The sequence below is a fragment of the Chrysemys picta genome, chromosome 10 (assembly GCF_011386835.1).
Source record: "Chrysemys picta bellii isolate R12L10 chromosome 10, ASM1138683v2, whole genome shotgun sequence".
Taxonomy (NCBI): Eukaryota; Metazoa; Chordata; order Testudines; family Emydidae; genus Chrysemys; species Chrysemys picta.
The window spans coordinates 49625579-49638558 of NC_088800.1; positions in this window are offsets into that span (position 1 = coordinate 49625579).

The following is a 12980-nucleotide window of genomic DNA, read 5'->3' on the forward strand; positions in this document are numbered from 1 at the left end:
TTGCTGGTGCCTAGAGCTGTCCCTGGTCTGAAGGATGGTCAAAATCGGGGCTATATAGGACCGGTTCACGGCGGAGACTTGTCTTGAGCATCTGGAAGGCCTTGTCGAACTCTTGGGTCCAGACTACTTGCCAAGGGCTGTCCTTGGTCAACAGCCCGGTCAAGGGGGCTGCAATCGCTGCGAACTGGGGAATAAACCGCCCATAATAGCCAGCAAGTCCCAGGAACTGGCATACCTGGCGTTTTGTGGCGGGCGGTGGGCAGGTTGCAATGGCCTGAACTTTTCCCATGAGGGGCTTCACTTGTCCATTCCCTATGGTATACCCCAGATAGATAGTTTCTTGCCAGCCAATGCGGCATTTCTTCGGGTTGGCTGTTAACCCTGCTGCCCGCAGGGATCTCAGGACCGCCGCTACCCACCCTAGGTGGTTTTCCAAATGGCGGCTATAGACAACCACATCGTCAAGGTAGGCAGCCGCGTAGTCCCGATGGGGTTGGAGGAGGTGGTCCATCAGCCGTTGAAATGTGGCCGGGGCCTCATGGAGGCTGAAGGGCATCCGAGTAAACTGATACAGACCCGTGGGGGTGGCAAAAGCAGTCTTCTCCCTGGAGGCCAGATCGAGGGGGATCTGCCAATATCCCTTGCTCAGATCAAGGGTGGTGATGAAGCAGGCCTCTCCTAACCGGCCCAGCAGTTCATCTATCCTGGGCATCGGGTACGCATCGAACTTTGAGATGGCATTGAAGCGTCGGAAATCGATGCAGAACCGTTGTGTGCCATCAGGCTTAGGTACCAGTACTATTGGGCTGCGCCATTCGCTCTGCGATGGATCAATGACTCCCAGGTCCAGCATGGCCTGTACTTCCTCTTCAACTACCTGCTGCACGTGATATGGCAAGGGCCTGATTGCGCCCCGGATCACCACCCCAGGCTCTGTCTGAATAGTATGATGGACGAGGGTTGTGTACCCTGGTTGGGCTGTGAAAGTGCAAGGGAACGCCTGGAGGAGACACTGGGTCTGCTTAAGTTGCTCCTCAGTCAGTGTCTCCCCGAGATGGAGTCCTGCAGGGTCCTCCGAATATGTTACATGGGGGCCCAGCTCGGGTTCCGGTGGGCAAGGGTTAATCAAGAGTCCCTCTCGCTCCCGCCTGGGTTTGAGGAGGTTGATATGGTACCTTTGAGTTTTCCGGCGCCGGTCGGGCTGGTTGATCTCATACATGACAGGTCCAACCTTTCGGACCACCTCATAAGGCCCTTGCCAACGGGCCAGAATCTTGGACTCACTTGAGGGGAGAAGGAATAGAACCCGATCACCGGTTTGGAAGTCGCGGGTCCGTGCGTCCCGGTTGTAGGTCTGGGCCTGAGCATCCTGCGCGGCTTTCAAATTCTCCCGAGCCAGGCCCCCAGCCTGAGTAAGGCACTCCTGGAGCTGGAGTACATATTTCAAGAGGCCCTGGGTAGGTGACGGGGCTTGCTCCCATGTCTCCCTCATTAGGTCCAACAGTCCACGTGGGTGGCGACCATATAAGAGTTCGAAACAGGAAAACTTTGTCGAGGACAGGGGAACCTCCCGAACCGCCAGGAGCAGAGGTGGGAGTAGCTGGTCCCATCGGCGGAGATCTTCCGGGGGGAACTTGCGCAACATGTCCTTGAGGGTCCGGTTAAACCGTTCGACCAACCCGTCGGTCTGGGGATGATATACCGACGTGCGCAGTTGCTTGATCCCCAGAAGCTCACAGACCTGTCGCAACAGCCGGGACGTAAAGTTAGTACCCTGGTCCATGAGAATCTCCTGGGGCAGGCCTACGTGAGCGAAGACCTTCACCAACTCACCCGCAATGGTGCGGGCCGTGATGCTTCGGAGGGGTATTGCCTCTGGGAAATGGGTAGCATAATCCACCATGACCAATATGTACTGAAACCCGGTGATGCTTTTTGGGAGAGGTCCCACTAGGTCCATGGCCACACGCTCGAATGGGGTTTCGACTAAGGGCATGGGGACCAGGGGGGCTTTGAGGGTCTGCGGAGGAGCAGCTAACTGGCAGACCGGGCAGGACTTACAGTAGTCCCTCACGTCCTGGTGTACGCCCGGCCAGAAGAAGCGCCTCATGATTCGGGACAGAGTCTTCTCGTGGCCCAAGTGTCCGGCTGCTGGGACGTCATGGGCTAGTTTCATGAAGGCTCGCCGGTGGCATTGGGGCACAAGTAGTTGGGTTTGGGAATCCCCTGTGTGGGGGTCCCGCTCGACCCGATAGGGGCGATCCTGCCGCAGTTCAAAGCGTGGCCACTGTGTCGCCCAGTGCGGATCAACGATGGCGCCATCGACAGCGGCCAGCTGCTTGTACGCTCTCTTGAGTGTGGGATCAGCCCTTTGATCACAGCAGAAGTCGGTGTAAAGCAAGGGCTCACCAATAGGTTCCTGGGGGGAGTCCTCAGGTTCTTCCCTCAGTTCGTTATGGTCGGGTGCCTCCCCGTCTTCTGTCCCAGCCTCGGGGGGTGTGGGGGGGTCTCCTTCCAAGACTGGGGTGACCCTCAGGCTCTCCCTGGTGTTGCAGCGGAGGACTTCTGGGAACTCCGGCCAGTCCCACCCCAGGATCACCGGGTATGCGAGGCGTGGGGCCAGACCAACCACCATCGGTCGGGTGACCCCATCAACAGTTAGCTGGACTCGCATACTGGGGTAGGGTTGTATGTCCCCGTGAATACACTGTAACTGGATCGTCCCCAGTCGGGCGTCAACCTGGAGGCCTAGGCTTTGGCGGATTAGTGTCTGGCCGCAGCCTGAATCAATTAGGGCTATGGTTGGGTAACCCTTGATAACCACTGGCACCGTAATCTTGGTGGCTTGTGGACGTTGGGCCCGGGCCTCTCCTGTCCAGACCTGGCCGAAGCTGCAATCCATCTCTGTGCAGTCCTGTTGTAAATGCCCATATTTCCCGCAGGCAAAACAGGGCCCAAGGTCTAACCGTCCAGGCCGTGGCAGCGTTCCCCCCGCTCCCCAGGGAGGGCTCCGGTTGGTTCCTCGAGGAACTGGTCGAGGTGCTAGGGTTTGTCGCACTGGGGCCTCGGCTGGACGGGGTCAGGGTTCCGGACAGCGCAGGGGAACCCGTGAGTCAGTCCGGGTGGGCCCCCTTCTCTCTGAGTTAGGGCACTCCGACCCTGGCAGGGCTGTTTGGTTAGTCGGACCCACCGGTGCTTCAGCGGCCAGGAAGTCCTCCATCAGAGTGATTGCGGCGACTAGCATCGCAGGCCGATGGCAGAGCACCCAGGCCCTTCCTCGCGGCGGGAGGATATGAGTGAACTGCTCCAGTACTATTTGTTCGGTGAGTTCCTCCGGGGTTCGTCTTTCGGGCTGCAGCCACTGCTTACACACCTCCCTTAGTTCCTGAGCTACCAGCCGGGGCCGGGTTCCTGTAGGGTAGCTCAAGCTCCGGAACCACTGCCGGAAGGTTTCTGGACTCACATCTAAGGCATCTAAAATTGCCACCTTTACCTGACTATAGTCCCGTACTGCGTCTGTGGACAGGCCCCAATAGACGGTTTGGGCGGTCCCGGTCAGGTAAGGGACCAAGAGTGTATCCCATTGGTCAGAGGCCCAGCCGGCAACTACCGCCACCCATTCAAACGTCACCAGAAAGGCCTCTGGGTCGTTGTTGGGGCTCATCTTTGTCAACCGGATGGGGGGGGGGGCGCTGCTGGGCTGCCCCAGGGGGCCCACCGGCTGGGGCTCCGCAGGACGGGGCAGCAGCGTCGCCAACTGCTGCAGGCATTGTTGCTGGTGGTCCCGGTTCTGGTGTCCCAGTTCCAGAATCAGCTGCTGCTGTTGTGTCCCAAGCTGCTGGACCAGTTGCTGCTGCTGCTGGAGCTGGGGGTGGCCTGCTACTGCTGCTGCTGAAGCTGGGCTGCCTGCTGCTGTTGTTGGCTCTCCGCTAAGAATTTAATAAGCTTCTCCATGTCCATGGTTGCCTGGACACGTCTCCTCAGATCCCTCCTCACAGGGATCAGGGGAAATGATCCCCACTTCTGGTACCGCATGTAAAGGGATTTGTTAGGGTCACCCCTCTCTGGGGCGGCTGGGAGCCAGGCCACCTCACTACTGAGGTCCGCTGAGTCAGAGAACTAGCCGGGTGAGGCAGGAAACTGTCAAGGGCTCAGGCCCTCAAGTAGGGGCTGAGCAAATAGTTCCAGAACAAGCCCAGGCCCTGGGGCAAGGCGGGGCGGTAAACAAACAGTCTGGAGCTCAGGTCCTCAGGCAGGGGCTGAGCAAAATAGTTCAGTATCAGGCCCAGGCCCTGGGTCAGGGCGGGGCAGCAAACAAACGGGCTCAGACCCTCAGGCAGGGGCTGAGCAAAATAGTTCAGTAACAAGCCCAGACTCCCGGTTCTGGTGTCTGGGGCGAGGGGGAGACTGCCACCCGTAAGTGGGGTGGCAGGGGGGACGCAGGCCCGCCCACTCCACTGCGTCCCAGCCCGGGGCTCTAACAGCGGCAGGCAGCCTGCTGCTGCATCAGTGGGGATCCTGGCCGCAACACACTGACATCGGCTCTGGGTGTGCCGCAGCCAGACTAGGGTCGGCTGCCCCTGGGCTACTTCCTACCTCCCCCTCTCGCAGTACCTGCATCTGGTCGGTGTCCTCCACGGAATCAAGCACCATGGGCTCCTCAGGGTACTCGGCGAGCGATAGGCTTGGCAGCTCCTCTGGGTCGCTTCCCTCCAGTAGGCTTAACAGCTTCTCCGGGGTCTGTTCGTCCTCAGGCCTTGGCTGGTATGGCCAGTCCTCAGGTCGGTCACAGGCTGCAGAGGTCTCCCCAGCAGGAGCTAGGCCCCCAGCGTCTGGCTTCTCTGGCAGCCAGGCAGCTTCTGAGCACTGGGATGCAGCTTTTATACTTCCGGTCCTGCGTTTTGACCTTTCTGAGGCGGGCGCAGGCTCCAGTGGCTCCGCCCACTTTGGCATCCAGAGAGGCTCGTCCCCTTCTGGGGCGGCTGGGAGCCAGGCTGCCTCACTACAGTCCTCAATGCATCAGGTTTATTTTTTGTTAGGTTCTCTAATAATTATTTTGTTGTTGAGTTTTGTTATTAATACATTTGTATTGTTAGTTACGTTTTCTTGTATTGTTAATTCCACTTTCCTCTATGCATCCTGGTTCTACTTCCCCAAGCTCTGAAGGGTAGTTCATGGGACCCCATAATCTGTACAACTAAATTTTAGTTTAAGTATCAGCAATTTCATCACATTCTCTGTTACTATGTATTTTCCAAATCAGTTTAACCTTGCATGACAATTGTGGTACTCCTACAAATCTTATTTGTTGTGTGTACCTAAGGGTTAGGGTTGACTTTTATTGTTTGATGGCTATTGCAGCATCAAACTTGGGCCTCATTTTGTTTGTCAATGTACCCAATTATTGTAATAGTGATGGTTTTATTGTATTCCCAAATATTATGATTGAGATTGTTTGCATTTGTGTTTATGTTATATCTGATGTTTAGTCAATTGTAAGGGTTTTAGTTATATTCACCTGGTTATGATTGTTTGGTTTGTTTGCAACAGATCACCTGTGGCCTACAATGACAACAACTACTGTAATGATTATAGATCAAGGGGTGGAATGCTATAGGAGCAGCAGTGATCTGTATGCTATGTATAACCTGTATGCTCAAAAGGTCTGTTACACTTCCTCCCATTTTTGTCTCTTCTCCTTCTTTGAATACCTGTGAAGTGGCTTTCCCCCTCTCCCTGCCTCCTGGAATGCTTGTGGGATGAATGGGCTGCTTGAACAGCAGGAAGATCAGAAGAGCTCCCAGGTAGACAAAGTGTCTGGAACTTTAATTAGGCAGCGATCACATACCCAGTGCTTGGACACTGTCCGAGGTGGAGTGTGACCAACCAGACGTGGCCAAGTCATCTCTAGTTGCAGGCCATGAGGAGCAAGTCCTTAAAAGGGGAAGGGGACATGTGCTCAGGAGTGCACTCACAAGATTGTACCTCCCGTAAAGGCCCTTCGCCCGGACCGCCTGGGCTGTGGTTTGCCACGTTGCATTCCATTGTGCCTCGGGATGACTTACCTTCATCTCACCGTCCATCGCTGCGCTGTGGGTCATTAGTCCTCCCTAAGCTTACTAGCTGGCCCAATTTCAAGTAACATTACCCTGCATTCTCCACCCGTAATGTTACCCAAAATTTGGCCAGCTGGTAAGGTCAGGGAGGACTAATGACCCACCAGAGTTTGACAGAAAGCAGCACGTTTATTATACTGATAGCTGAGCTCAAAAGAAGTGGGGATGTCTTCTCGCTCAGGCTGCTTTGCCTTTTTTTCCACCTTGCCCCACAGTGGCATACTTAGCAGTGGCGTCCTTTTCTCCCTGCAGTGGGTTTCTAGCCTACCAGTTTTTACGCAGACTCAAGCTGGACCAGCTCAAGAGACTACCGGGGGGCACCAGGGGACCCCTACTCTTGGGTCAAATCCTCCACTAAGCTGCCTGCATTCTCCACCAGTAATGTTACCTGAAATTGGGCCAGCTAGTAAGCTTAGGGAAGACTAATGACCCACCAGAGTTTGGCAGAAAGCAGCATATTTATTATACTAATAGCTAAGCTCAAAAGAAGGAAGGAGGGTTACACTCACACTCGCATACACTCCCAGGACAGGCATGGCACTGGAGATGTCAGGATCCTTCAAGATAAGTGTCCCACAGCGCAGCAATGGACGGTGCAATGAAGGTAAGTCTTCCTGAGGCATGATGGAATGCAATGCGGTGAACCACAGGCCAAGCGGTCCGGGCGAAGGGCCTTTACGGGAGGTACAATCTTGTGAGTGCACTCCTGAGCACATGGCCCTTCCCCTTTTAAGGACCTGCTCCTCATGGCCTGCAACTAGAGATGACTTGGCCACGTCTGGTTGGTCACACTCCACCTCAGACAGTGTCCATGCAGTGTCCATGCATTGGTGTGTGATCGCTGCCTAAGACACCTTGTCTACCTGGGAGCTCTTCTGATCTGCCAGCTGTTCAAGCAGCCCATTCATTCCACAAGCATTCCAGGAGGGAGGGGGAGGGGGAAAGCCACTTGGGAAATGTTGGCCTTCTTGGGAAAAGAGGGAAAGACCTTGGCTGACATGCCGGGTCTGTTGGGCTTTGATCCAAGAGCCCCACGCCTGGGGGCTGCTCCCTCACCTGATGAGTGGGCAAAGGCTTTGGGGCAAGCATTAGAAAAGGTCGTGCAGCCCCACCCTGAATCAAGCTCCTATCTTAAACTTATTTATTTTCTGGGGGTCTCACCCCAATACCTGGGGAAAACGGGTTTGAACCCTGGCTGGAACACACCACTGAAATGCTGCAGGAGAGAGCAGTACCTGATGCTGAAAAGAGATGGCGTTTGGTAGAGTGCCTCAGAAGTCCATCACTAGAGGTAATTTTCACCCTGAAGCTCAGTAATTCTGGAGTCAGGGTGAAGGACTGTCTAGAGGCCCTTGATCACGCCTTTGGGAGAACTGAGGGCTCGGAGGATATTTATTGCAAGTTCCTTAATGCCAGACAACAAAAGGGTTAGAAGGTTTCTGCCTATATACAGAGGTTGGAGAAATTATTACAGAGAGACATCATAAGGGGAGCAGTGACTGTTGAGCAAATGGACCGGACTAAATTGGCTCGGATTGTGAGAGGAGTTCAATATCAGAACCCAATCCTACTCCACCTTCAATTAAGGGAACAACAAGAAAATCTACCGAGTTACTCTTGGCTTATAAAAGAGGTCTGAGAGGAGGAGGAGAAGCAGGCAGCTGGTGAGGTTTGGGAGGTTCAGTCACACCAGACAACTGGCACAGCATCCATGCGAACAACCAAGCCATTGATGGTGAATCTCCAAGAGGAACTTACCCAACGAGTGCAGGTCCTGACCCAGAAGGTGGCTGAACTAGAGAATACAATCGATCCAGCAAAGACTTCAAGGTACAAGGAACCCCCGGCTGCCATGATCCTGAAGTCTACATCTGAAAGCAACAAGGGAGAGGACAGTCCTTCTTCTGCTACAGGTGTGGCCAGGGTGGACACACTGCTGCAAGGTGTCAGAATGAAGAGAATCCCACTCTAGTATATCAAAAGCTGTCTGATAGTGAAACTCACTACCCCATCCACAAGCTGGAGTTCTTGGCCTTGAAATGGGCCATCACTGAGAAATTTCGAGACTACTTGTATGGTACTCAGTTTCAAGTGTGGACAGACAACAATCCACTGATTTATGTGTTAACAAGTGCTAGGCTGGATGTTACAGGGCAGAGACGGGTGGCCGCCTTGGCATGCTATGAGTTCAGCATTCAGTACCAATCAGGGAGAAGCAATGTAGATACGGATACATTGTCCTGGCATCCACAGGCATCGGAAGTTGCTGTGATACTTATGGATGGAGTGAGAGCTATTTGCAATGTGAGTTGTCGAGAGCCAGAGGCCTATGAGAGGCTTCATGGGTGTGTTGCAGAAGCTCTGGGTCTGCCCCCTGAAAGCATGCCATCTGCCTCAGTGAATTATAGTGTTGGACCAATCTCCGTTGCCCATGCTCAATGCGGCTGACTGGCAAGAAGCCCAGCTGCAAGATACTGAAATTCATGATACACTACTTGCCAAAAGGCAGGGGTGAAGCCCCGCTGCGATTATCCCACCTAACCCTGAGTATAAACTACTATTGAGAGAATGAAACAAACCAAAACTGATTCAGGGTACCGAGTACAGAGCCCTGGCCATGAGGGCCCTGCATGATGACTTTGGACATTTAGGAACTTATTTGTAGTAGGTTCTGTTGGCCCCAGATGGCGGAAGACATTCGTAGGAAATGTGAGACATGCACTCGATGTGTTCAGTGGAAAACTCTGCCCACTAGAGCTGCATATCTGAAGAATATCACCAGCAGCAAACGTTTGGCGCTGGTATGCATTGACTTCCTGTCTTTAGAAGTGGACAAGAGGAATGTTGGGAACATTTTAGTAGTGACTGACCATTTTACATGGTATGCGCAGGCATATCCCACACGTGACCAGAGGGTCACCACTGTTGCTCGAGTGCTGTGGGAGAAATATTATTCAGTGTATTGGTTCCCAGCTTGGATACACTCCGACCAGGGGCTGGACTTTGAGAGTCACCTTCTGAAGGAGGTGCTGAGGATAGCAGGAATTTAAAAGTCTACAACAATGCCTTATCACCTGCAAGGTGATCCTCAGCCAGAGAGGTTTAACTCTGTTAGATATGGTGGGGACTTTATGGCCAGAGCAGAAAGCACTGGAGACAGCATGTTGCATTTCTGGTGCATGCCTACAATGCCACAAAGAACGATGCTACAGGAGTCACTCCATATCTCTTGATGTTTGGGTGAGAAGCAAGATTACCCACAGACTTGAGTTTTGGCATATCAGAGGATGGAGATAGCCATGAGACTCATCAGCAGTATGTATCCCAACAAAGAGAAAAGCTGCAGGATGCTTATCGCTTAGCTATGTCTGCAGCTCAGAAAAACTCAGACTGTAACAAGCATTGGTATGATGTTAGGGTGCCTTCGCAGGAGCTCCAGTGGGGGAATAAAATTCTGCTGTGAAATTTGGGTATTGCTGGCAAACACAAGATAGCCAACAGATGGAAAGCAATACCTTACCTGGTGGTGAAAAAACTGGGAGATCTGCCAGTCTACAAGATTAAACCCGAAGTGGGGTCAGGGCAAATAAAGACAGTACATAGAAACTTTTAGTCCCTGTGGGGGAGTTGGTAGGCCCCCCTTACAAAGTGGACCACAACATGGCAACTGGGCAGAACAAATGTGCTAGACCAAAGCCACCATCTAACATGGACAGTGGGCCTCCTGCGGCTAACCTACCCCTACTCAGCACATCTGAGAGTGAGTCTGAGGAGGAAAACACTACCATGGTGTATCCTAGAATGGAAACGAGATTTCAGTCTCGATCAGCTGAACCGAGGGACAGCGCCACTTCTTTAGCCCTAAACCCCATGGCGGAAGTATTTAGGCCCATTGCTGGCACACCCGTGCCACCAATGAGACCGCCCTGCGATGACACATTTAGGTTATTGGACAGTGAAGACATACAGGTGGAAAGTGTCCCAGATACCTTGGGCCTTCCACTATTAGAATCAGAGATGCAGGGGTCTATGCCAGTAGCCGAGGGATCCGCAAAGGAACCCGCATCATCTCTTGCCCAAGAAGATGTCCCCCCTGCCCCTGCAATGCCCACTCTCAATAGGCAGGACAGGGTTATAAGGCCAGTAAGCCAGTTAACTTATGATGTACCTGGGGTGGCTAGTGAAGAACCAATAAAACTTAGTTCACAAGCTTGTGGAAGCCATAGTGGGTTTCCTGAGGCCCTTTGGGGGAAACTAATGAATTTGATATAATATGGAGTGTGATTTATCGGGATGACAAATTCTTGGCTGGGGGGAGGATGTAAGCAGAGTCTGAATGAGCTCTCCCATGACATCTAGTGGTGAGCTGTGAAAAAAGACTTCAGAAGCTGATATAGTTTGCATGGACACACCCTCCATGCCTATGTGCTCAGCATGATGGGATTGCTTGCCCAAATGATCACTTGTGGCTGGTGTTGGATCCCCAGTCTCCTTGTTATTGGGGCAGGAGTAATAAAGGGTTATCCTTGTTGTGTGAACCGAGGGCAGCAGAACTGTACCTGGCATACCCTGATGGAGGGACTCACCCTCAATGGAATGGCACTCGCTAGGCAGGGAACATGGGTTCCAAAGCCCCATGAGTTGAGAGAGGGTGGGGGTAGGTACCAGTACCCGGTGGTGCGGGCCCTGCTTAAGGATTCTAGACAACATTTGACCCATCCTCTCTCCATGGTACAATAAAAGAGCTAATTTAGATTCAATTGAGAGTCTAATTACATGCTGCAGAGCTGAAATCACTGATCCCTAGGTCTAAGTATTAGACCTACTTTGGGACAGTGTCTCTATTGCAAGAGACTGCGCGGTGTGCACCAGCAGTGAGGCTTCTTCCCCCCCCCCCCCCCCGCCACTAACAGCTGAAATCACTGAAAGTTATGTTAAGTGGGGGGGCCCTGAAAACATCTTGGTGAATGGCCAGCCAGGCATCTAGTGGAGAGGTGTGGTAACAGATGGCTTGATGATCAACAGATGGCTCAGGCAGTGGTGCTATAAGGAGGGCTTTGGGATGTATGGCCACTAGGAAGCATTCATGGACAGAGGACTGTTCTCTCGGAATGGACTTCACCTGAGTAGGGAGGGAAATAGACTTCTAGGATGAAGGCTGGCACAACTGATTAAGAGAGCTTTAAACTAGGAATTTGGGGGAGTTGGATGGGAGATGTCCAGGTAATCTCACGCCGGATATTAACATTGAGAGGGAAGAAAATGAAGTAAGAAAGGATACAGCCATGGGTAGGAGAATGAACATAAGGAAGAAGGGTAGTGTAGATACCAGTCTAATAGGTGATACTGACAGTAGAATGTCTGTGCCTAATCAGGTAAAGAATGTGAGAGAAGCCAAACAGCAAAAATTAAGATGTTTGTACACTAATGTGAGGAGCCTAGGTAACAAAATGGAGGAACTAGAGCTATTGGTGCAGGAAGTGAAATCAGATATTATAGGGATAATAGAAACATGGTGGAATAATAGTCATGACTGGAGTACAGGTATTGAAGGGTATGTGCTGTTTAGGAAAGACAGAAATAAAGGCAAAGGTGGTGGAGTAGTATTGTATATCAATGATGAGGTAGACTGTAAAGAAATAAGAAGTGATGGAATGGATAAGACAAAGTCTGTCTGGACAAAAATCACATTGGGGAAGAAAGCTACTAGAGCCTCCCCTGGGATAGTGCTTGGGGTGTGCTATAGACTGCCGGGATCCGATTTGGATATGGATAGAGACCTCTTTAATGTTTGTAATGAAGTAAATACTAATGGGAATTGTGTGATCATGGGAGACATTAACTTCCCAGATATAGACTGGAGGACAAGTGCTAGTAGTAATAATAGGGCTCAGATTTTCCTGGATGCGATAGCTGATGGATTCCTTCACCAAGTAGTTGCTGAACCAACAAGAGGGGATGCCATTTTAGATTTGGTTTTAGTGAGTAGTGAGGACCTCATAGAAGAAATGATTGTAGGGGACAACCTTGGTTTGAGCGATCATGAGCTAATTCAGTTCAAACTAAATGGAAGGATGAACAAAAATAGACCTGTGACTAGGGTTTTTGATTTCAAAAGGACTAACTTTAAAAAATTAAAGAAATTAGTTGGGGAAGTGGATTGGACTGAAGAACTTGTGGATCTAAAGGTGGAGGAGGCCTGGATTTACTTCAGGTCAAGGTTGCAGAAACTATCAGAAGCCTGGATACTAAGAAAGGGGAAAAAACTCATAGGCAGGAGTTGTAGACCAAGCTGGATGAGCAAGCATCTCAGAGAGGCGATTAAGAAAAAGCAGAAAGCCTACAAGGAGTGGAAGATGGGAGGGATCAGCAAGGAAAGCTATCTTATTGAGGTCAGAACATGTAGGGATAAAGTGAGAAAGGCCAAAGGCCACGTAGATTTGGACCTTGCAAAGGGAATTAAAACCAATAGTAAAAGGTTCTATAGCCATATAAATAAGAAGAAAACAAAGAAAGAAGAAGTGGGACTGCTAAACACTGAGGATGGAGTGGAGGTTAAGGATAATTTAGGCATGGCCCAATAGCTAAACAAATATTTTGCCTCAGTCTTTAATGAGGCTAATGAGGAGCTTAGGGATAATGGTAGGATGACAAATGGGAATGAGGATATGGAGGTAGATATTACCACATCTGAGGTAGAAGCCAAACTCGAACAGCTTAATGGGACTAAATTGGGGGGCCCAGATAATCTTCATCCAAGAATATTAAAGGAACTGGCACATGAAATTGCAAGCCCATTAGCAAGAATTTTTAATGAATCTGTAAACTTGGGTGTTGTACCGTATCACTGGAGAATTGCTAACA